The 25,867-nt window shown below is 43.3% G+C and overlaps 1 pseudogene; it reads right to left on the bottom strand.

Annotated features, from left to right (window-relative positions):
* Nucleotides 1-904: 904 nt before the first annotated feature.
* LOC113981499 lies at nucleotides 905-23,012 on the bottom strand (annotated as a pseudogene).
* Between the last annotated feature and the right edge of the window lie 2,855 nt (nucleotides 23,013-25,867).

Here is a 25,867-nt window from a genome sequence, read left to right on the forward strand (position 1 = left end):
TGTTCTCAATTTCTTCTCCCAGTCTGTACTCATGTCTGGGATTGCCCCGATCCAGGTGCAGCACCTTGCACTTGGACTTATTGAACCTCATGAGGTTCTCGAGGGCCCACTTCTCAAGTTTGTCCAGATCCCTCTGGATGGCATCCCATTCTTCTGTTGTGTCACCTGCACCACTCAACTTTGTGTCATCTGCAAACTTACTGAGGGTACTCTCAATCCCACTGTCTATGTCATTGATAAAGATATTGAAGAGCACTGGTCCCAAGACAGAGCCCTGAAGGATGCCACATTGAGCACAACTCTCTGGCTGCGTCCATCTAGCCAATTCCTTATGCAGCAAATAGCCCACCCTTCAAACCAATGTGTCTTCAATTTGGAGATAAGGATGTTGTGTGGGACTGTGTCCAAGGCCTTATAGAAATATAGGAAGATGACATTGGTCAGTCTTCCCTTGTTGACCATTGCAGTTACTCCATCATAGAAGGTCACCAAATCTTCATTAAAGACTTCTTTAAATCTCTCCAGGACATCTTTTTCACAGAGTGGTACTAAACTGCCATATTTCTTCATGACTTCATCTAGGAATTCACAAAGCCATGTTGCCAACTGCTCATCAGTCACCTGGGAAGTTTTCTGACTGTCCATTTTTCCTCCCTTCCGAGTTCCTGATTTCAGTCCTATGCTTTCTGGTGAAGGCTCTTCGAGAGGATTTTTACAGTAAGGGTGATCTAGTAATTTTGAACTAAAAATGTCCAAGGAGCCCTCTATTTCCCTTTGGCTAGAGCTGTCCTCATTTTGTGTCAGCTTCATGGATAAGGGTTCATTTGTATGATTGGATTAAATATATTTTTAAGTCTTTTACCTTTCTATTATCAAGTCACACACAGCTTCCCCCCTCTTTTCTTTAATAATATTTATCGTCCATCAGGATATCCTCCAGTTTGGATCCCATTTTTGCAGGAACACTGTAAGTGTCAGTTGGTTTAGTCACGTTCCCGAGGTTGTCACTGAAGGTGATGGTGCCGTCAGCGAGGTCAAGGGTGGTGGTGGTGCAGGACATGTTTGTGTGGTGTGGCATCATGTTCTGGGTGTAGTTGTCCAGCACAGGCTCTTGTTTGATGACCTTGTTGACCATATCAGGGGAGCAAAGGCCTGTAGATTGAATCCGAAAAATCGGTCTGAGAAACTGCTCAGAGACTTTTTATCTTTAAGCAGCAAAGGTATTTATTAGCAGCGCTGGGAGCAAGCCAACTATTGCTGGAAAAACTTGCTCACTGGCTTCACACAAAATCAGCAGTTTTATACAATTTTTCAGGTGTGATTAAATGCATATTCAAGTGATTACAGCATCTATTCATACATATTGATAACAGGCGGAGTATAGGTGGAGCTCAGGTGGAGCTTGGGGCGGCGCTTCTCTTGGCCCCCAATTTTAGGGGTACATCTGATCTTCATCCCATGGGGAGGGGGCTTATTCTCATCTTCCTCAGTCTGACCTTTCTTCCTTTCCATTGTTCTTGACCCACTCGCTCAAGCTTGGAGAAAGCCCTGGGTCCCGACCTATTTCTCCTATTCAAATGTCTACTTTAGCTTACTGTATCCTAATTTATTGTCTCTAGGTTCATTACATGTACCTTTAGCACTCTGTTAAGTTTTGGTCCAGTTAGCAGAACAGGACGAATCGTTTTGAATGTAAGTAACTTGTTAGTAGGTCCAAGTTTCTTAGTTAACTCTTTTGGGCTTACCCTCCTGTTTCAAGATGAAACAAGGGACAGTCCATGTGCCCGAGCTTGCATCTCAAGTTTCCGTATTCTGAGCAGCAGGTGCTTGTTGGCATGTTCCAGCTTCTTCTGTCTGTTTTCCAGCTCCATTGTGCGCTGCTGTTCTCTTTGCAACTTACAAATGTAATCCACTGAGGCTTTTAGGATTGTTTCCTTATTCCAGCGCATATTCGGGTCATTTGACTTGGGATTAAGGTGCCCAGTTCTTTTATATGATCATTAATATTAAATCTTCTTCTTTGTTCAATTAAGTTGTGGTTGTCTTTCTTTTGCCTCTCTTTAGCTAACACTCTTGCTTCTGACTCTGTGAGCTCTCTTTTTATATTAGTAAGATTAGCTGGACAGGAGTTGCTGATGTCTAGTCCTGGAGGAGGCATGCTTTGGTTGTCATAAAGGTTAATCAAATTGCCAGACACATATTGATGGAGGGGTATAAACATAAGGCATACAGGCCAATGTGGTCAGCCATATGTTCCATTTATTATTTAATTAAGTCAACTTTTATACAGTTTAGTTTGTTTGGGGCAGATGCTTACAACAAGGTGATTGGATAGCTCAGTCTGTGCACGCGTCTCATGTCTCCAGTTCATTGGACCTGATGTTCTGTCCACGCGATCTGAAGTCATAGTTGGAATGTAGAGGCCTTCCTAATTAGGAACTTTCTGAAATCTGCAGGTGCACCCTTATCTATACTTTCTCAAGGCTTTCTTGCTCTAAACATACTATGTTCTCAAACCTTATAATTAGACACACAGCTAACAAGTATAAACATTGCATATTTTCACACAGTCTATAAGCATAAACATTACAGCTTACAGCTTCTAGTCATGTCAAGCAAGGCCTACAGAAATGCAATGGAAATTGTTCACAATTTGAACCCTGCAACAGACACAGGCAACGTATTTGCCATTTGTAATGTAAGGATTCACAGTAATTCATAGGGCAGAGTTCTGTCTCTCTGGATGCAAAAGAATGAAACTGGAGAACAATCACCTCCCTTCCGACTTAAGCAGTGTCATCCAGCCTTCAGGTTGCTTTAAGCCAGGATCTTGCTTATAGGAGCATACCAGGGGATCAGGGATGCTTCTTGGGAAAGCAGTAGCAGCTTTGGTCTAAGGTTGTTACTCGATAACAGGGACACACTTCTGCTGCTTAGCACAGAGAATAGAATGGATGCAGTTTAAGACAATTTTAGATACCTTCAAAATTACGCATACTTGTATTTTACAGAATCTGAGCAAGGTAGAATTTGTCTTTTGAATTCCCCAATATAATAGACTTAAACAAATCAATGCAAGGCTGTAATTAATAATCAGTTGTGTTCTATTTTTGAGTTTGTTATTGGTGCTGTTATCTTTTCTAGCAAAATATCTTTGGGTGAAAGAGCATTTATACTCTTTTGTTTCTCTTTCTTAAAAAACTTCACAGTTCTGAAAGCTTTCGAGTTTTTTCTTTTTGTTTTTTGGGGGTTTTTTTAGAATGTTTTTTGGTTTTCAGCAACAATTTGCATTAAAAAAAATTGACTAAGAAACAATTCCCACCTCTCAGTCTTTCTCACATATGCTCTACTGAGAAGAGAACCGAAAAATTAAGGTTGTCAAAGAAACTTACATGGTTTTGTTTCTTGCTTGTTGCTATAAAAGGTAGAAAAGGTTTTGATTTCCTCTATTCACTTACTAAGCAACAGTTTGAATTTGAAAGACCGTGTGTTGTTAAGCAATTCCCTGTGTTATCTCTTTAGATCTTATCTCTCTCCTCACAAAGGTGGAAACCTCAGACTAAAACAGTCTATCTTTTCCTTTTTTCTCTGGCAAAAACTGCCTTTGTCAAATAAGATATCTTGGAACTAGGTATTTTACTAAATTAGTCTACTCAAAAACTTTTCTAGTAATCTCTAAAGACTTGTCTGTAAAACACAGAAGCAATGAAAGGGTGTTTGCACGGCTGTCTGCACCGGGGGGTGGGGGGGGTAAGGAGAGGGGAGGTAGGCACAGCTGTGCCTGGCACTACCTCCACTCTGCTCCGGTGGAAAGCTGCTCCCCCCACACACTCTGGAATTTTTTTTTATTGCAGGCAGCGGGATGGGTTTTTATACCTGTCAGTAGTCTCTAAAAATTCTACTTCTCCATTACATTTATACAGGGATCGTCTTCTTCAGGCTTTCACTACATTAAACTTAATTTGTGAGAATTTTTTAAAACTGTTGCATATCTTATGAGTCTTGCCCCACACACGTGAAACTGAAACAGCCAACTAGCACATGAACAAATAGGTAACTCAGGCTGCGAAAAAGAAAGAAAAGAAGGTGGGTGCCGACTCTTAAGTCCGATGGCTCGTACAAGGACAGGCTCTGCTCTCTTGTTCTCCGCCCGGCCCCCTCTCTCTAGTTTGTTTCTGCCCCTCTCCATTCGCCTGTACATCTCGATTTGAATTTCTCTCCTTAGTTATTTTCTCGGCGGAGTCATCCAGTGGAAAAACTGTTTTTTTCTGCAGCGGTGGCAATGGAGGGGAGGGACTCCTCCTTCTTTTCTGCCTCCGGGAGTGAATTGTTAGGTTTTTCTACATTTTCTGGCTTGGAGGCGTGGTTCGAAGACAGTTCGCTAGGCTTTTAGTACACCGGTAGCTTGCTTATCTTTCTGGGTCGTTGCATTTCAGAGTTTGGTTCTTATGTGAGTTATTGCATGGATTGTTGTCTCTTGCACGTTTCTAAATCTTTCAAAGTCTCACAGAGCAAGTGTCAGGCAGATACACTAAATGCACCTAACGCAATAACTTCAAAGCCTTGTTTTCAGCACCATAATGGCACATGTCGTAAATCAAAATCATTAACTTTGACATTTGTACAATTAAGAAGGGTTTTCCATGTAGATAAAACTACATTTTCCTCTTTAGTTATATACTGTCCCCTTGTTATAAGTTTTTGTTCCCGATGGCAAACCCCGATAGCTTACCTAACAAGGTGTCGATAAAGGCTTAGGTCCGGACCTTTTTGACAGAACTCCCACTGCTCTCAAAGCTTCATCGGACGCCGTCTCCCTCATGCGTCGACCCATGAGTCCCTCTCTCTCTAGGAGAGAAATCACTGCTCCTTCTCTCTCCAGGAGAGAAATCACTGCAAACAGAGAGAAATCACTGCAAACTCTCTCTCGGAGATAAATCTTCTTTGGCACAGCAATCGTGTCGGAGTCACCATATGTCGCTGTTGAGACAGCCAAAGCAACACAGAATCATCTTCTTCCAAAGCAGGGACAGGATAGAAGGATCCTTTATTGCAACAGGTTACAGACATTTATAGACCTTAACACAACATACATGTTAACTTATAATTGGTGCTTTTATGTACACATACATCAGGATTGGCTGCCAAATAGCAAAGTCATGGTGATACAGCATCTGCTTAGTCATGATGACCTGACTAAAGCAGAGTCACGGTGACTTGCAAAAAGTCCAGGATTTCCGTTTTTGTAATTTCTGTCTTCCATCTTCTTACTTCCTTCCAACAGACCTGTTGTTAACCCTGACAGATAAGGACTGAAAAGAAAATGAGCCCTTCCCCCCCTACCTGCCAAACATCTGTTTCTTACAGTGATTTAAAAAATTTTAAGATTCTGCAAATGGGATGTTACACCAGTAACAAACTTTTTCCTTAGCTACCTCACCATCTTTGCCTCTCACAGCTACAATTCCTACTTTTGTGCTGCACCACTGCCAGAATACACTGTGCTCTCTTGTAAAGATCTTCTCATCATGGAAAGAAAACTAGGCCTTCCTCATACATGCCAAGGAGTTTAGTTGTACTTCAAGTCTTGGTGAGTGAACAGCTTGTGCCCTTCAAAATCCTGCTGAAGGAGACAGCAAAAGCAACACAAAGCCTTCTCTGCTGAAAGAAAGGATGTATAATTATTATTATTTTTTAAAATCACAGTGTACAGGGGAGTGAGGGAGAATGGGCTTCAACATGTAGGAGGAAAGTTTTTTACTCACAGCTCCAAAACTTATTTCCACTGTGTTCTTGGTAGTTTTTACAATGTATCCTCTCTGCTAAGTGACTGGTTGCTGTGGTCAGGTGCTACTCCTGACACTTCCTTGGGAATCAGTCTCAAATGTTTTTTCCAGCAAGAAGACTAAAGCACTGCAGGACACCCTTCTGGACTGTGAAGAACTTTAAGCTCTGCTTCACAAGCCTCCTTCTGAAGTAAGCAAGTTCAGGCAAAATGCATGAGAAGGCCATAATGCTAGAACACAGAGAGCATTTGGGACAAACAAAGGCCATCCTTTTACAAGGCAGGATGAACTATGCAAAAGAGAATCAGCACACAGTATTCAGTTCAGAATCAGTGCATCTGAGCAGCGAAACAAAGTTTGGAAGAATGCCCAGGATATTAAAGCTACCAATAATACCAATGATGTACATAAGTTGTTCAATTTGCTGCACAATAGTTGCACATATAGGAAGGTTTCTTGCAAATATAAAAGAAAAAGCTTAACTGCATTTGTCAATGCATGCCTAAGTGCTGCAGTGTGCTATTATCTACAAGTTTCATCTCATATAAATACTGAACAGAGTGCTATGTAATAATCCAAAATATCTTGTAAGAGTGAAATGAAAGGGGTGGCAGTGATCAGGGTGTTTACAGAGAAAAGGACCCTGCACTGCAAAGAACTTTAAAATGTGTGGGTGTGGGGGATTACATTAAACTAATATGTTCTATACTTCTCTTACCATCCCACAGAAATTATTTCTCATATTGAAAAGAAGCCCTGAAGAAACCTCTGTACTTTTATTTCTGTTGGTATTAAATGAATAGCAATAACAGCTATTGGAGGATGGTCATTAGTTTGTTATTGATACCTAGACTTTGTAGTTAAATGCAGATCTTTGCCTCATGCCTCACAGAACATCTGACATGTAAATCAACAGCTACTGATACACTAGATTACTTATTATCACATGGTTATCAGAAACAGTTAATATTTGAAAAGTTTCTAATGAGACATCTGCTGACCAAGTATAGATTTTCAGTAGCTGTGATGGTATAAATAGAAAGGAACCAAGCTTCCAAGAATACAAGCTGGTTGGAAAGTTTTAGATCAACATAACAGAAATTAGAATTATTTGCTTTTGATACAGAAGGCCTTTGCAATGTTAACTGGGTAAAATAAGTTTGTTGGGTTGTATGAAGCATTTGTGAGACTGCTTTTGGAATGAAGGATTTTGATATTCATAAAATTACTGTAATGCTAAAGGATTTCTATGAAATATTTGTAAGGTCATTGTGACCCCTAATGACATTAAAGTGCAGAAGTGTAAATGTAAATAAATCAATCATAGAATATTTTAGGTTGGAAAAGATCTTTAGGATCATCAAGTCCAACCGTTACCCTAACACTACTGCCAAGTCCACCACTAACCCATGTCCCTAAGCATCACATCTCCATCATCACAGCTAGACTTCACGAACGAAGATTTGGGAAGGACTCTACCCACATTTTCTACAAGCGTGCTGGTGGTTAAAAAGGCCCATGTGAGATAGACAAGTCCAGTTGCAAAACGCACAGCAGAAAGACTCCTTGGATGGTATCGGCAAGACACAATTCTTTCTGCATTGTCTTTTCTCCTCGAGAGTGATCCTGCGTGCGTTCTCAAAAGAAACAGCAGCGTTATAGATAGTGTGTCTCCAGGCCTCCCAATTGGAGGCCAGAGTAGACCAGTGATGATGCTCAATATGGCCAAGGCTGAGATGTTGTTTCAGGGAGTCCTTGTATCTCCTCTTTGGGGCTCCTCTCTTATGGCAGCCGGTGGCAAGTTCACCATAGAGCATGATCTTAGGGAGGCAGTAGTCCTTCATCCTTGAGACGTGACCTGCCCAAAACATCTGTGTTCTCAGCAACATGGTCTCAATACTTGTGACTGCTGCTTGTTCAAGAACAGATGTATTAGTCACAAAATCTGACCAGTGGATGTTTAGGATTGTACGGAGACAGCATTGATGGAAGCATTCTAGGAGTCGCAGGTGGTGGCGGTAAATGACCCATGATTCCGATCCATATAAAAGAGTAGACAGCACAATGGCTCTGTAAACACTGATCTTTGTACTTTTCTTCAGGTGTTTATTTCGCCAAACTCTTTTATGGAGTTTTCTGATAGCACTATATGCCTTTGCTAGCCTGTTGCCTATCTCTTTGTCAGTCTTACCATCCAAGGAGATGATGCCACCTAGGTAATTAAGCTGCTGGACTGATTTGAGCTCTGATTCGCCAATGGTGATATGGGGATGATGGAAGACTTCCTGAGGTGCAGGTTGATAGAAAACTTCTGTCTTCTTCAAGCTGACTTCCAACCCAAAGAGCTCAGCAGTGTCTGCAAAGCAGGATGTTAAACGTTGCAGGGCTGCTTCTGTGTGGGCAACAAGGACGGCATCATCAGCATAAAGCAGCTCCCGGACAAGATTGTTTAAGGTCTTGGTGTGGGCCTTCAGTCATCTTAGGTTGAATAGGCTTCCATCAGTACGATATCGAATGTAGATACCATCTTCTTCATTGAGGTCTGCCCTGGCCCTTTGGAGCATCATGCTGAAAAAGATTGTGAATAGGGTTGGTGCAAGAACACAACCTTGTTTCACACTACTGGTTATTAGAAAGGGCTTAGAAAGTGCATCGCCATATCTGACTTGGCTGTGCTGATCCTCATGAAGTGAGATGATCATTTTAAGGAACTTGGGGGGACATCCTAAACATTCCAAAATCTGCCACAGACCTTTTCTGCTCACAGTATCGAAAGCCTTGGTGAGATCAACAAAGGTTACATAGAGACCTTTGTTCTGTTCCCTACACTTCTCTTGCAGTTGTCTGAGAACAAATACCATGTCTGTGGTACTCCTGTTGGCTCTGAAACCACATTGGCTTTCAGGAAGAAGTTCTTCTGCTATAGTGGGTATTAGTCTGTTCAAAAGTATTCTTGCCAGGATTTTGCCAGCAATGGAGAGCAGAGTAATACCTTGGTAATCACATCTACAAGTCTTTTATATATCTCCAGGGATGGTAATTCAACCACTTCCCTGGGCAGCCTGTTCCAGTACTTGACAACTCTTTCGGTGAAGAAATTTTTCCTGATATCTAATCTAAACCTCCCCTGGCACAACTCAAGGCCATTTCCTCTTTTCCTTTCACTCCTTATTTGGGAGAAGAGACCAACATTCACCTCTTTACAACCTCCTTTCAGGTAGTGATAGGGAGCATTAAAGTCTCACCTGAGCCTCCTTTTCTCCAGGTTGAGCCTCCCCCAGTTCCCTCAGTTCTCCTAATAAGATTTGTGCTCCTGAATCCAAAAAATCCAGTATGAAGAACTGCTCAGAGACATTTTTTTATCTTTAAGCAGCAAGGTATTTGTTTATTCAACATTGGGAGCAAGCCAGCTCGCGCTGGACAAACTTGCTCGACCTGAAAATGCAAAACTAAGCCATTTTATACACTTTAGATACTTGGTTACATCATCTAACAATACATATTAATAAGTAGGCTGGTCTCTGGGCGGAATCTTTCCAGGCATGCGCAGTCTTCTACTGTAGGGATCTTCTCCTCAAGCCTTCATCCCTCTAGTGGTCACCATGGACATCTTCCTCAATTTGACCTCTTCAATTAGGTGACCTGAATTCTTCAAGCTTGCAAAATCCTGGCTCTGGGCCTTCCAGATCTTATTCAAACATCTAGTTTACCTAATTTATTACAGTGTGTGTACTACTCCTATTCTTTCTATAATAAGGCCTTTGGTCCAGTGAGCAGAACAGAACATGAATTAACCAGTGCTCCAAAAATGTTCTTCTAGCAAAACAGGTATTGGAGTTTCCTAGCAGGTCGAGATATCTCTGTTAACTCTTTTAGGCCTGGTTCCTGTTTCACTCCAGACACTTCACCAGCTCCATTGCCCTTCTCTGGACTCACTCCAGCACCTCAATGTCTTTCTTGTAGTGAGAGGCCCAAAACTGGAGACTGGACTTGAGGTATGACTTCACCAGTGCTGAGTACATGGGAACAATCATTTCCCTGGTCCTGCTGGCCACATTATTTCTGGTACAAGCCAGGATGTCATTGGCCTTCTTGCCCATCTGGGCACACTGCTCACTCATATTCAGCTGACTGTCGACCAACACCTCCAGGTCCTTTTCTGACAGGCAGCTTTCCAGCCACTCTGCCCCAAACCTGAAGCATTGCATGGGGTTGTTGTGACCCAAGGGCAGGACCCAGTACTTGGCCTTGTTGAACCTCATACAATTGGCCTCAGCCGGTCAATATCCCTCTGCAGAGCCTTCCTACCCTCCAGCCGATCAACACTCCCACCCAACTTGGCATTGTCTGTGAACTTCCTGAGGGCGCACTTGATCCCCTCATCTAGATAATTGATAAAGATATTAAACAGGACCAGCCCCAATACTGAGCCCTGGGGAACCCTGAGGTGTTGTACAAGGCACAAACCCTGTTCAGACACGAACTAGTGCCAGAGCAGAATTGAGGTTTATTTCAAAACACTTAGGTTTAAATACAGTGCTTAAACATGTCACATGATCTTCCAACCAATGACAATCTAGTATTGATTGAGGATGTGTGAGAACTCGGAAAACTACAACTCCCATGATCCCTTGCTACATCTCCCCCTTCTTTAAATAATTAACAAGTTGTAAAACAATACATTTTTGAAGCATTCTTATCATAACCAATCTCATTTCAACTATTTATAAAAACCAGGGCCTATCGTCACAAGGCCTTTATTGAACTGTTTACAACTTTATTTGTTCGTGCATTATTTAAGCAACCTCAAATTACCCAGGGTTTGTAGATGTGTATAACCTTTTATCTGAGGGTGATTTTGTGTAATGGCATCATTTTATTTGAAAGGGAAATGTGTTGGGTTGTAGATGTGGTGTTTGAGGTAGTGTTGTTTGAGGTAGTGTTTAAGATGTCTTGCTATAAAGTGTATTTGCTTTCACACACACATACATATGTGCACTCAACTTTCTCATTCATACTCCGGTGGCCACCGTTTCATTCTCTCCTCACATATGTATTGTTAAACCCCTTAATGTGTTTGAATCATGGAGTTTTGGTTTTGTATTGGTTACTGTTTGTGTGTCTTTTGGTTCTGTTGTATCATTTATTGCTTCTTTGTGATTGTTCCTGTTTTAAAGAAGTGTTAATGTAGATTTACACATATAAGGACCAGACCCATATCTCTTTCCCCCCCTTTTTTGTGTTTTTATAACATGTTTTTCACTGTGTGGTGTGTTCCTTTTACTATTTTGGTCATGTTTCTTCAAATCCAATTTCTTCACTCATTTTTTCTGGTGATTGCTTCTGTTGTAGGGGAGGGCTAATATACAGTCTGACACATTTAGAAGGAATCCTTTGTAATTTGGTACTCTTTGATACACAGGCATATGTCCTCCCTCATGTTATGAGATCTACTGGTCTTGATCATTGCCTAGATATTAGATTTTTAATCATAACTGGTGTTTTGGAAGATGAAAGTATTTTAGTTTTGTGTTGATATTCATACCTGCTATGGTTTGTACCATCGCAGTTTAAGAAATTTAGAACATATGATGTTTTCTATAAGTGTTCCTTGCGGTTATATACCGACCCCCTTCTTTTTTGCTTTTGAAGCATTTTTTGTGTGTTGTTGTATTATTCTATTTGGAATGTGTGTGTGAATGGATGTGTTTTATGTAAGAGTTAGATTTTGTGTGATTAACAAGGAATTATGTGGTGTGTATTTTTCTAGGTAAATGAGGGTTAGTGAAATCTCGAAGGAAAGAGGCTTCGAGATGTGAAAGTAACTCTGTAGCATAGCATGAATCAATTATAACATTCATAGCTTAATTACAAAACAACTTAAATGTGCTAAGTACATGAGTAAGTTGTAACACTTGTATAGAACCTGGTCCAAGGTTTGTACCGTAGTGTTCAATTGTCCTTCTTTGTTTGTCCAGACGCAGGTGGTCTCAGTGTCTTGTTCGTTTCTTGTAGTTGTTCTTTATCCTTAAAAAACAATCTTGGCAAACATGTTAATAACAGTTCAGTCTATTTCAGATGAGAAGTGGGCCGGAATAGTTGTGAGGATCAGGTGAATCTGTAGCTTTTGAAGCAATAGTGGTGAGTCACTCCATGTTATAGTGTCTTTTGTTTTCTGGTTGAAGGCTTTAAAGATGATTTTTTGTTGTGTAGTTTTCTTGTAGATTTCATTTGTTGTCCTGTTAAATTTTTTCTGGAACATTTTACAGTCCCCATTTCTTAATAATATCAGTTAGAGCAACTATAACCAGGTTTAATTCAGTCTCTTAGGTAGTTGCAATTTACAAGCAGCTATTTTGCACTCTTGTTGACATTATGTACGTTGCTTTGTAATAGCAAAATGTTTTGAGAATGTTTGAATGTAACAAATATGGGGATGTTTAAGATTCTATACTTATTATTTGAATAACATTATTATGATAATTGCATGTATGTGGATGTATTTGAGAATTTAATAACATCTAATAACTTTCATTTTTAAAGCTACTGTGTAATTAATGAAAAAATAGGGAAAAATTTTAAAGCTGTAGTGTTCTGGTTTGTGGAGATAAACGTAAATGTTCTTGGTTAAAATGATACTAATTTACATAGTGAAAGGTAATTACAAAGGCTTTTAGGCAACAAGGAGAATTTTTCTCTCTTTTTATACCATGAAACAGAAGGTTTCAAATCCTTTATCTTGAGTTCAGCAATTGATTGGTAATCAGCATGCAAATTTATGCTGAAACAGTCTGTAGGTGAATTTATTTAGTTCAAATTTAGCTCCTTAGTAAATTGCTTATATTGCTCCAGTTTTTATAATATGTGTAGCAATTTTGTTTGCTGATTGATAAAAGGTTTATCTTGCATACTTTATCATAGCTAGAAGAACATGAAACTGCTAAACTTAATAAAAGTTTTGCATCAACCAGTTTTATATTTAAAAAATATGAATTAATGAATATATTGGGCTTTAAGATGGTGAGATGTTAAATTTCATTCCATGTGTAAATGTTTTTAAACTATTTTCTGCCCTTTATTTCTATTGTTAAGAAAACAATTTACACTAATTTTAAGAAAACTGATTCGAAAACAAAAAACTACAAATGTTACAAGTAAAATTTATATCTTCTTGACAATGTAAAATGCAGTGGTATGAGCAAATAGTAAAGTTTTAGTTCGCTATGTTGTGCTTTCTTTTTCCATATTATGTAAGAAAGGAGATTCTGAGTGAGAGGTGAGAGGGGCTTGTTTGTCGTTTTCCTCACCCAATGGCAAGTCACTTGTTTGTTTAGCCAAGGAGTTAGTAGGAAAGTTTTTATAGGAACAGGAATAGCGGTAGAAAATGACAAAATCCAATTCTACCCAGTTGTTAAGCAGTAAACCATTGTTATTATGTTTAAGGCGCAACACATTATTTCCTTTTTTGCAAAGGCAATCATGCAATAAGTGTTTTTTACCCTTTTCTTTAACTAAAAAGTAAGTTATAAAATCTCGGTTTTCAAAAACTTCATTCTTTTCTAATTCTGAGATAGGGGCAAAAAGCATGAAAACCCATCTTTCTCTAGGTTTGAGAGATTGATAGATTAGTGAAAGGGTTTTTGTACAGTGAGGCTGTGTTTATATGGTTTTCTAGTAGTGTATGTAAATGCATTACCTCTGTTTTAAGGAAAGGCCATTGTTTTATTGATTTAGAGTTACCTGTTTCTTGGGTCACTTGTGGGTTCAGCTGCAATAAAGCTGCCTTTGGGAAAAATCTGCTGTTAATTGTCTTCCTCTTTGACTGAGGCAGTCTCTGTTCTACAGAATGAGTGATTTCAGTGGGTCCAATGGAAACAGAGTTAACATCTGAGTTATTGCTGGTTATAATGTCTCTGTTTTGTTTTGGGGATGCTAGTTTAAGAAAACTTGTTAAATAGGTTTGAATGTTTTTTAAGGGCCACTGTGAGGTTATATCTGTTCTGCTGCTAAAAATGTTTGATATTCCTGTCTTTGCCTCCCATTCTAATTGTGTAATTTGGGTATAGGCCAATTTATGCATGTTTGTGTTTTGAGTGGTTTTGGAGGTGTGTATTGCTGTATGTTGCAACTTTGTGGAGCATCTTTGGGCTTGTGTTGTATGAGGGATTTGTTTGTTTTGCTTTATCAAGTCTCTTGCAGTGACCGTGTATAAAGGGTTATGTGTTTCTGCAGTTGAAATTCTAACTGGTTGTTTCTTTGCTACTTGTTTAGGTTTGACTTTCCATGTTGTGTATGGCATATTGTCTAACAGCATTTTAAAATAGTGAGAAGTAAATACTTGATTTGGGGTCCCTATTATTATTATTATTCTTACCCCCTGTAACACAAAAGAACTTTTTATAATAGCAGATAATCTGTCAATTAGTAAAGTTGTCCTTTTGTGACTTAGAAAATTAAACATGGTATCTGATAGCCGTATGTCTGCTGTGTTTTGCAATGTGACCTCTAGATTGTTGGTCGTGTCAGTAGGTGGACCGTGTTGTTCCAACTGAAATTCTCGCAGCACAAAACCAACAGCTGTCATCGCCAGCAACGCAGTCAGTACACATACTGTCCACTTCAACGTCGGTAGCTTTGACTTTGCTGATGGTCTGGGCTTGGGCAGGCATTTGTTCTGTGTGCTTTCCCAGTCTGCATTCTCTTCCTCGAGCTGAAGTAGTAGCTGTAGCCACATTTGCTGATCTTCCTCTTTTGCAGGATCCAAAACTGCTTGTCTTTGTTCTGGTTCTCTTGTCTCGCTGAGTTCAGTTTGTCACAGCTCGGCTAAGATTTCTCGGGTGTTAAATTCTCTTTTTCCTCCTCCATCAGGCCGTCTTCAGCGTAGAAGTTGTTCTGAGGCTGGCAACGGCTGTGGGTTGGTTTCTTGGTAGGAGATCCACGGTGGTGCTTTAACGGTTGTGTATTTGTTGTGTGTTGGTTGAACTGGTGGTGACGGAAGAGGCACTTGCGCTTCACTGCTGGAGTAAGTTGGCTGTGTCCATGTTGCTGCGTGGTTGTTCTGCAGTGGTCTCGTGGCCGCTGCACAGCCAAAGGGAGTTAGTGGACCCCCCTGACCCACACAATAGCAGTCCTTCCATTGCTCCCTCGTTGCAGCCCCCACTGCTGCTGGTGCCCTACTCCCGAGCTCCGCCCACCTGGCCGCGTCCCCGCGCTCTCTCCGCGGTGGTCTCATGGCCGCTGCATAGCTAAAGGGACCTAGCAGATTCTCTTGACCCCTGCAATAGCAGTTCGCCTGCTGCCCCCTGGCTGCAGCCCCCACACTGCTGGCGGTGGCAGTTTGCACCCCCGCCAGTGTGATAGTCAATAAAGACAAAAAGAGATAATTTGCTTATCAAATTATATTTGTAATACTGTAATTGTGAATTGTGATGTTATGTTACCATGACGAATTATATTGTACTATGTTACCTCTAGATTTTAGCTATCTATGTAGAAAGTATTTTCCCTAGCAACTGCAGCAGAACCTGTCAAGGAAGACATAAAACAGGGGAAAGGCCCCTAACAACAAAAACACTCTTAGCTGACACAAGCGGATAAGAGGAAGGAGGCGGTCAGACCTGATAAGAAAGAAGACGCCAGGAGAAGCTGATAAGAAAGACAAGAAACAGGGAAGAGAAGATTCCCTAGTAACAAAGGCAGAGCATGAGCAGAATGAACTGGTAACCAGAAACCTGGGAGGAGATTTGGGGCTATAAAAAGAAAAACTGAAACTTATTGAATTTGCGGACTATTGGGGGGGGGCAAAACCCCGTCCGCCCAGCGCTGTTTGCTCATTTGCCTTAAATAAAACTTTTGTAAAACTTTAAAAGAGTTTTGCTCTTGTTTACCGATAACAGTCAGCACTCTGCTCTGCCGCGGCGCAGCCGCCACCACGCCGCCCAATCCGGGACCGCCCGCGAGCGACCCGGCCACTGCTCCAGCCCCCCCCGCCACCGCTCCGCCCAGCCCGGCGTACGGTGCGGGGGGCGCAGCCGTAAGCTGCAAGGCAGCGGCCGCAGTTGCAGCCACCGGCATGAAGCTGGCAGCCCCCCACGCCGCCACCGCCCCGGGCAAAGCCCCAGTCGCCGATCCCGCACCATTCCCCCCCCAGCCCGGGGGGGGGGGCGGCGCGGCCGTGAGCGGCTCCCATGGATCCAGCCGCCAGCCACGGGGTCGTCACTCCGGCAGCCCCGCGCCGAGAGGCACGGGGTCCCATGGCAGCCCCGGTCGACAACGGAACCCCCGCTGCAGGGACCGGGCTCGGCGCGGCGGGAGGCCATGCAGCAGCTCGCATAGGGGGTGCACTGCCCACGGCGAGCGCCGCGTGCGACCCCGAACACGTGCCAATGGCGGTGGCTGAGGGAAGGGGGCAGAAAGGAGCACATGGTTCCAGGGTGAACCCAGCGCCATGCGTGTGATAGTCAATAAAGACAAAAAGAGATAATTTGCTTATCAAATTACATTTGTAATACTGTAATTGCAAACTCCAATGTTATGTTATCATGACGAACTATATTCTATTATGTTACCCGTAGATCTTAGATATATATGTAGAAAGAGATTTCCCTAGCAACAGGAACAGAGTCTGACAAGGAAGACACGAAACAGGGAAGAAGGGGCCCCTAACAACAAAAACAGAGTCTGTGCGAACACAGCTGATAAGAAGAAGAAGGCAGACAGACCTGATAAGAAGAAGACGACAGGCAGAGCTGATAAGAAAGAAAAGAAACAGAGAAGAAGGGGCCCCTAGCAACAAGAATAGAGCATGCGCAAACTGAACTGATAACGAAAAAAAAGAAAACAGGAGGAGACCCTGGGGAAGGCGGGAAGCTATAAACCTATAAAAGACAAACTGAAACTTATTGAATTTGCGGACCGTTGGTGGGGCAAGAGACCCCCATCCGCCCAGCGCTGTTTTGCTCATTTGCCTTAAATAAAACTTTTATACAAACTTTAAAAGAGTTTGCTCTCTTTTGACTATAACAATGCGCTTCCAGGCTACACGCTGCCGCTGCACCGTCCCTCCCACGGGCTTCCCCTCCCCCCCATCTCTCTCCGCTAGCGTGCACCGTCCCTACTCTATTGTTCTCAGGCCACGCGGTTGGGGGGGGTGCTGGGGCTAGAGCAGAGTTGGGGGCAAAAAGGCCCGCTGTCCCAGCTGTTTTTGCTTCTTTGTAATGTAAGTTCAAGGCAGTCATAACCTCTTTCCATGCTGCTAAGTTTTTGATAGCTTCTATATCACATTCACTTGTTTTTTCAATTAACCTGCTTCCTATTTTCCTCCAAGATAACACTTGGTGAATGCCAGTTAAAGGTAGAGCTGTTTCATTTATGGAAATCCAATACAATAAGTCCCAAAGTCTATTTTTTTCTATATTTTTGTTCTGTTCTTTTAAAAAGTGGATTATAGCTTCAGCTGTCTTTTTAATTTCTGAGGATATTCCCTCCTGACAGGTAATCCACCCTCCCATTTCGCCATTTTTGGTTACTTCTGTGTGCTGAAGCTCTGTTATCCTTTCTTCCGGTCCTTTTTTCTTCCTTTTTTGTCCCTTTTTGCAGAGGTAATTCAGTGCGCCAAATTCTTCCTTTTCTTCTGGCGAAATGGACACTTCTGGCAGGCATCCCAGGGCTTAATGCTCCTGGTATCCAATGCCTGTTGAAGTCCCTGAAAATCAGGCAGCCATCTGAGCTGTTGTATAAGGCACAAACCCCGCTCAGACACGAACTAGTGCCAGAGCAGAATTGAGGTTTATTTCAAAACACTTAGGTTTAAATACAGCGCTTAAACATGTCACATGATCTTCCAACCAATGACAATCAAGTATTGATTGAGCATGCATGAGAACCCAGAAAACTACAACTCCCATGATCCCTTGCTACAGAACCCTGTCGTTGTCAGAACGGGCACCACACTGGTATTTTACGCAGAAAAGCCTTTATTTCATACAAACATTGCCAATTTATAGTCTTTTTCTAGCCAGTGTGTTTCATTACTATTGGTGTCTCTACTACATAAACATGTCAAGATTGGCTGCTCTGTAGCTTCTGCAAACTCAGAATGATTCAGCAGACAGTTCAGGATTTCTGGCTATCGCAGCTGCCCCACAGCTCCGTCCTCCCTGTCCACCTTCTTATCTTCAATGTTTATATTCTTTCACAACTTCGCAGCTGCAATGGCTCAAATTCAGGGCCCAAGCTGTCCACAGCTCAATTGCCTCCCCCAGAACCCCACTTGTGACTGGCCATCAGCTGGATGTGAACTCCATTCCCCACCACTCTCTGGGCCCAGCCATCCAGCCAGATTTTACCAGTGAACAGTATAACCATCCAGACCACAAGCAGCCAATTTATCCAGGAGAATGCTGTGGGAAATGGCATCAAAGGCTTTACTAAAGTCTAGATAGACAACATCCACAGTCTTTTTCTCATCCACCAAACAAGTCACCTCATAGAAGGAGATCAGTTTAGTCAAGCAGGACCTGCCTTTCATAAACCCATGCTGGCTGGGCCTGATCACCTGCTTGTCCTGTACATGCTGCGTGTTGGCACTCAAGATGATCTTCTCCATGACCTTTCCCAGCACTAAGGTCAAATTGATGGGGCTATAGTTCCTTGGATCCTCCTTCCAGCCCTCCTTGTGTCCCATTTGCTAAATTTCAGTTAACTGGGACCTCCCTAGTTAGCCAGGACTGCTGATAAACAATTGGAAGTGGCTTGGTGAGCACTTACAGCAGCTCCCTCAGGACCCTTGGGTGGATCCCATCTGTTCCCATAGACTTGTGTGTATCTAAGTGGTGTAGCAAGTTGCTAACCATTTCCCCTTTGATTATGGGGGCTTCATTCTGCTCCCCCATCCACCTTGTCTAAGTACTTGCATTTAAATACCCCAAATTTATTACAAAATAAATATGAACTTGTAAATAAGACTGCCTTGGATGTTTTATTTAGCCCTTATTAAGGGCTGTCAAGACCTGAGTGCACTAATAGGTCTTAATGGCCCTGCTCAGCCTCACCTGAGACCTCCACCCACACCCTCTGCTCATGGGCCTAGGATCCCCATTTAAGCTCAAACCTGGGCATTCATTCTATTTAACCTCTATTGTAGCAGTACTGGTCTCCAGCTCAGCTACAGCCATGCATTTGCTTAATTGTAGACCATGACCTGTAGATTAATTTCCTGGTTTAACCTCAGGCCTGCCTTATTAGTATGGACCTGCCTGGGAATCATTGGATTGTTTGACTCTGGTTTCCTTCAGCAGACCTCATCCTGACCTGTAGATTGATTTCTTGACTTGACTTTGGACCTGCCTCATCACCACAAACTTGCCTAAAGATCTGGACCCTTGCTTGAATCTGATTACTGTCTTGGGGTCTGCCCTGCTCAGCTTGCCTGGGTACTGTAGGGCTAGAACCTAGCTGGTGAGACTCCTACCATGTTGGCTGTCTTATTACACTTGGCTCATGGCTCTCTATCCCTTAGAGAGCAGCCAGTCCTGACAGGGGTATATTTTTGGAGTTTCTTCAAGATGATACCTTCAATAGCTTGGATCAACCTTCTCCCCTCAGCAATGGAAGGTTTGAGTACACTCTCAATAGCAAGACTTGTTTCTTAAGAATTTTTTGAAGCTATTATTAGAAGATTAAAGAATATTGACCTTATTTCTTCCTCTTTGCCTAAAGGGGCCTACAACTTTTTATGAAAGGATGCATATGACTGTTCTGAGCTGAACCCAGCACAAATAATGTGCCTGGTCTGGTCTGATAGTCTTTCTCCCATTAGGATTTTGTGCTGAAAAAGTCTGTGTGTCCTCTACATAAAATTATTGATCAGGAGCTGTAGTCAGCACTAAACATTCAATCAGAAATAGACCTGGGGGTGTTGGTCAACAGACAGCTGAACATGACCCAGCAGTGTGGCCAAGAGCATCTTGGCTTGTATCAGAAATAGTGTGGCCAGCAGGACCAGGGCAGTGACTGTCCTCCTGTACTGGGCACTGGTGAGGCCATATCTTGAGTACTGTCTCCTTTTTTTGGGCCCCTCACTTCAAGAAAGACATTGAGGTGCTAGAGTAAGTCCAGAGAAGGGCAAGGGAGCCGGTGAAGAGTCTGGAGCACAAGTCTTATGAGGAGCAACTGGGGGTGTTTAGCCTACAGAAAAGGACTTTGAGGTGAGACCTTAATGCTCCCTACAACTACCTGAAAGGAGGTTGTAGCGAGGTGGGTGTCAGTCTCTTTTGCCAGGTAACAAGTCATAGGACAAGAGGAAACAGCCTCAAGTTACACCAGGGGAAGTTCAGATTAGGTATTAGGACAATTTTTTTCATGGAAATGGTTGTAAAGCATTGGAACAGGCTGCCCAGGGAAGTGGTAGAATCACCATATGTGGAAGTGATCAAAAAACATGTAGATATGGCACTTGGTTTAATGGTGAACATGGTGGTGGTGCTAGGCTGACAGTTGGACTTGATCTCAGAGGTCTTTTCCAACCTTAACAATTCTATGATAAATAGTCTAATAGCCTGCAAAAGCTACCACTGCAGAACAATTAAGCCACTACCCATCATTTCTGAAAAATTGTGGCAGTCAGGTGAATTTCCCCATGACTGGGAAAAGGGAAATATAACCCTCATTTTTAATAAGAGGTGTGGTGGTTTGGACAGCCACCGGAGAACTAGAATTCCAAATAACTCACTCCCCTTTTGTTTTTCCTCCCCCATCCCCTGTCGTGGGTTGACCCTGGCCAGATTCTAGACAACCACTAAAATCACTAAGAGCTGGGAGAAGTCACACAGGCAAAACAAAACTCAACGTGAGGATAGTACTAAAATTTATTACTAACAGGATAGGAGTTAAAGAGTGAGAAATAAAACAGTCTTAAACACACTTTCCAACCACCCCTCCTTCCTTCCATGTTCTCCCTCCTCCCCCTGCAGCAGGGGAGGGAGACAAGTCCACCCCTCGGGCAACAGGTCTTCCAAATCTACTGCACCTGTGGGTCACCCTTCCATGGGCTGCAGGGGACAGCCTGCTCCACCATGGTCTTCACCACGGGCTACAGGGGGCCAAAAACTCTGAGTCCTTCCCCTGTCCTGTGGGGTCCTTCTCCACCCATAATGGCAGAGAGGCTTCCTCCCACCCTTCTCCCAAAATTTGTGAGAAAAAAATTCCTCTTTTGAATTCAGGAAGACAGCACAAACTCAAGGAACAAAGAAACTATATTGACAAGGAAGAATTTAGCATGCTGGGTCTTTCTCTCACTGAGTTTCCGGGGAAAAAGACCCCTTGGGTTTAAATCTCATGCATTTTATAGTTTTACAAAATCCCACCCTTCTTCAGATAAGTTTATTATATTCATTTTTGCCTAAAAAGGTTTCTTTTTCTCCAAAAAGGGGCTTTCCCCTCCTTCCAATTGGTTACAAGGCATCCTCTGTCAAAAATGATGGATTTCCTTTGTTCTTAGCCCAGAGAGAAAAAGAAACCCCTATGTTCAGAATTTGCCAAATGGCCCAGAAAGATTTTAATTTTTAGGAACTTTATATTTCCCTTATCCCGGCCGAAAAATACCCTGGTACCCAGTCCAGTTTGGAATTTGGATACCTTACAACTTCACGATATGGTTATAAAAAAACGCATTTTATTTCTCATAATCCTCAGGGTTTTTGTTTGTTTGTTTGTTTTTTAATTTTTATGATAATATCAAAGGGATTATACATCAAACTGCCCCCTTATCCTCTGGCCTCTCTCCCACTTGGCTAATATGTCCATAGCTTTGTCCATATTCTCTGTTTTCTTGGAGCATTCCCATTCAAGCAACAGTTTCTGGGCATTCTTCATGTCTTTAATTTGCTTGGGGACGGGGCGCAGGACCACAATCTTCTGGGTTCCTGGGCCTCTTATTGCAGCAGCTTTTGGATCCATAGGCATGCCAATCATTTGCATCCCTTGAACAACACTAGTAATCAATCTTATGAAACACGGCATTAAACAGGGTAAAAATACCAATCTGGCAATAGCACACAGAAGGAAAAACCCCACTTGTTTCCACCATGCTCCTCCGAATAGGTCAGACCACCACCCTCCATCTAGCATGGATTTCCAGTTTTGAACTGGCACATGGGCTATTTTGCGGATATTAGAGGCTATTTTCATTACTGCTTCATAGTTATCATCAATTTGTAAGCAACAATCCGAGGTGTTAAATTTTCCACACACTCCTCCTTCTTCTGCCAGAAGATAGTCTAATATAGGAGGCGTGTCCAAAGGTACAGGGGATGTACCGGGGCAGAGAAGCCCAAGGGAGCATGCGCCTAGATGGACAACCCCATTGGTTCTAAGGTCACATGGTTTTAGGGGATAAAAGGGAGTGCGAGATTTGAATAAACTCTCTTTGATTTCCACCTGATCGGAGAGCAGTCTGTATTTCTTTATCATATAAAGACCCCCATGCTACATGTGGCGCACCCGAACTTGGGACTTAGAAGCTATATTAGGTTAGTTTACAATACCCTGAATCAGGAAAAATATCGGTAAATTCCGGGTATTGTATCAGTTTTATAATACGGGAATTTTTCACCGAAAAAACTTAGACGTCTATAATCGTTGTCTCAGTTGCATCTGAGAAACGAAAGTGAATATAGTGAGCTCAAAAATATTAGGGAAAAGTGCACAGGAACAAAGAAGAAAGAAGAAAAGAAGAAGCCGAGAGACCGGGACGGCAGCCGGAGACAGCAGAGTGGGGTCTGACATCTACTGCAGCGGTGAGTGAGCTGAGAAGCAACGCTAGCACCCAACATCGCAGCTAGGACTGCTTCCTGAGCGGCTGTGTGCCCGCAGCTCGGAAACCCGGGCGGCGGAGCACGCTAAAACTTCTGGGAAAGCCCCGCCGTTGCCGCGGCTGAACCGAGCACGCCAAACCTCTGCCGCCGCTCTCTAACACCCCCAACCCCACCGCCAGACTCCCCGAACCCCGCACCGGGGCACCTTTCCGCCCAGCGGAAAGCGCCGCAGCTCCGTGCTACCTACCGCCTGCCCGCATTCGCCCGCTGCCTCCACCGGCCCTGCGCCCACGCCTAGAAGCCACGCCGGACCGATAGAAACCGCGCCACGAACGCGTGCCGGCACCTGGACCCCCCGCACCGCCCAGCGGACCAGGGGAGCCCCGCAGCCGCCTTCTGCCGACCCACGCATGCCTATAGCCACTGCGTGAAGCCTCCACGCGGAGGAAAAACCCACCAGGAGCAGCGCACACCGTGGGGGAACGTCGAGCCATTTGTCGCAGCTTCCCCGCCGCTTCCCGCCGCCACCGGAGCCTGCGCCGGACCCCGCGCCGCGCCAAGGGATCCCCCGCCGCCATCCGCCTCCACCCCCAAGCCGCAGGAGCGGCGGCCGGGACCTGGAGACCACCGGACACCAACGGAGACGCCGAAAGGAAAAATAAATTGCGGAAAAAACAGCGATCGAGAAACCGAAAGTAAACTCAGCAGCCAAACAAAGAACTCCCAGCCACGTGTATCCATAGCGACCAGACTAAGGTAAAAAAAAACATGGGATACCTTTTTTCCACAGAAACCTCACAAGACATTGAAACATTAACTCTACTTCTAAGATCTTACCACATCCAAACTACAAAAGCAGAATTACCAGAATTAGTAAGATTTATTAGGTCTGTATACCCCACACAGCCACTAACAGAAGTGTTACATATAGATGCATGGGAAAGACTGGGACACATTCTGAACCAAAGGACCGAGGCAGGCAATCGCCGAGCCTATAACATAATTCCAGCTTACACAATGATAATGTCTGCCCTCCACAAGGCACACGAGCGAACAAAACAATAATCCCACACCCACACCCCACACCCCATCCACACTGCTAGAAGCAGCACAACCCCTAGGCCTAGGAACACAAACGCACGAGGTTTAACGGGGGGAAGGGAAGGAGCTGTTCGTGAATTAAGTTACGGGTCGGGAGCCGAAAGCCACAGAGACACGGGTCGCCGGGAGGGAACGGACCCTTATATGCGAGATCCCTGCCCATGGGAGCAACGCAGGGGACCCCGTTGCAGTGATGAGGGGGGTAACCCAGCCTATCTGCCACCCTATGCTGTGGATGACCAGCAACCACGTGTTCTGGGGTGGGCGCAGCCATCTTGCCCACCAAACGGAACGGAAGCCGATCTATCTCTTCCGTCCCTAATGCCGCCCCACTCCACCCATAAGCATGAGGGGGAGGAAAGCCCCTCCCCTGCGCCGCCTCCACCACCCACCACCACCCCCCCCACAGGGAACCAGGTTTACTGGGGCCACAGGGGGGGAGGCATGGGGAGATGAGGAGGAGGGACCAGAGGTGGTTCCACCGGGAGGGAGCAAGGAGGCAAATGGGGGAAGGTCAGTTGACAAGTGGGAGCAATGTCGGATTGAGGCATTTCGAGTGGGAGGAATGCCTTTTGGGCATGCCCTCTCGAGGAAAGCAGTATGGATTATTTTGCCTTTGAATGGGAGGACCCTGATTCTCATAGGAAACAGCAGTTTAGGTGGACTGTCCTACCTCAGGGATTTACAGAGTCCCCTAATTTATTTGGGCAAGCTTTGGAGCATTTATTAGAATCTTTTGAACCCCGTAAGGGCACCGTCCTAATTCAATATGTAGATGATTTGTTAATTGCTGGGGAAAAGTCAGAAGCTGTCAGGGACGAAAGTATTAGGCTCCTGAATTTTCTGAGTTTAAAAGGTCTGAAAGTATCAAAGTCTAAGCTACAATTTACAGAAGAAGAAGTTAAATATTTGGGACACTGGCTGAGTAAGGGACATAAAAGATTAGACCCTGATCGAGTGAATGGAATTTTGTCACTGTCTATGCCCAAAACAAAAAGACAGATTAGACAGCTTTTGGGATTATTTGGGTACTGCGGACAATGGATGGAAAATTATAGTAGTAAGGTTAAGTTCTTAAATGAAAAATTGGCAAAAGACGGGCTAGTGAAGTGGAGTGACAAAGATGAAAAACAACTAGAAAAATTGAAGGAAGATTTGGTAAATGCACCTGTGTTAAGTTTGCCAGATAATCGAAAACCTTTTTATTTATTTGTAAATACTGAAAATGGTACGGCATATGGAGTCCTAACTCAGACTTGGGCTGGGCAGAGAAAACCAGTTGGATATTATTCAAAATTATTAGATCCAGTCGGCAGGGGGTGGCCAACCTGCCTGCAAGCTATTGTGGCTACGGCTTTGTTAGTTGAAGAAGCTACAAAAGTGACCTTTGGAGGAGAATTGAAAGTTTTTACCCCTCACAATATAAGGGGAGTATTGCAACAGAGAGTTGAGAAATGGCTGACAGATAGCCGGTTGTTAAAATATGAAAGCATTTTATTACATTCACCAAAATTAGAACTAGAAGTGACAAATCTACAAAATCCAGCCCATTTCCTATATGGGGAGCCCAAAGGAGACCTGGTACATGATTGCCTACAAGTAATAAATTTTCAGACAAAAATTAGGGAAGATTTAGAAGAAGAAGAACTGAGTGAAGGAGAGAAATTATACATAGACGGTTCATCTAGGGTAGTTAATGGGAACCGGAAGTCAGGATACGCAGTAATAGATGGACTGACTTTTCAAGTCAGGGAGTCTGGACCCTTAGACAAGATGTGGTCAGCTCAGGCTTGTGAGTTATATGCACTGTTGAGAGCTTTACGGCTATTAGACGGAAAAGCAGGCACTATATTCACAGATTCTAAGTATGCGTTTGGGGTGGTTCATACTTTCGGCAAAATATGGGAAGAAAGAGGATTGATCAATACACAAGGTAAGGGACTCATGAGACTTTGATTCGAGAAATTCTAAAGACTGAGAAAACCAAAACAAATTGCAGTTGTATATATTAAGGGACATCAGAAAGGATTAAAGGTTACTGTTAGAGGTAATAACTTAGCAGATGAAGAAGCAAAAAGGGCGGCTTTATAAGTAATTGCTAGTTCAGAACAGGGGGACATAGACATTCCGAAAAGCTTTAGTGAACAAGAAAAGGAAAAACTGCGA

This window comes from Neopelma chrysocephalum, unplaced genomic scaffold (assembly GCF_003984885.1).
Source record: "Neopelma chrysocephalum unplaced genomic scaffold, ASM398488v2 Primary Assembly neopelma1_96598, whole genome shotgun sequence".
Taxonomy (NCBI): Eukaryota; Metazoa; Chordata; class Aves; order Passeriformes; family Pipridae; genus Neopelma; species Neopelma chrysocephalum.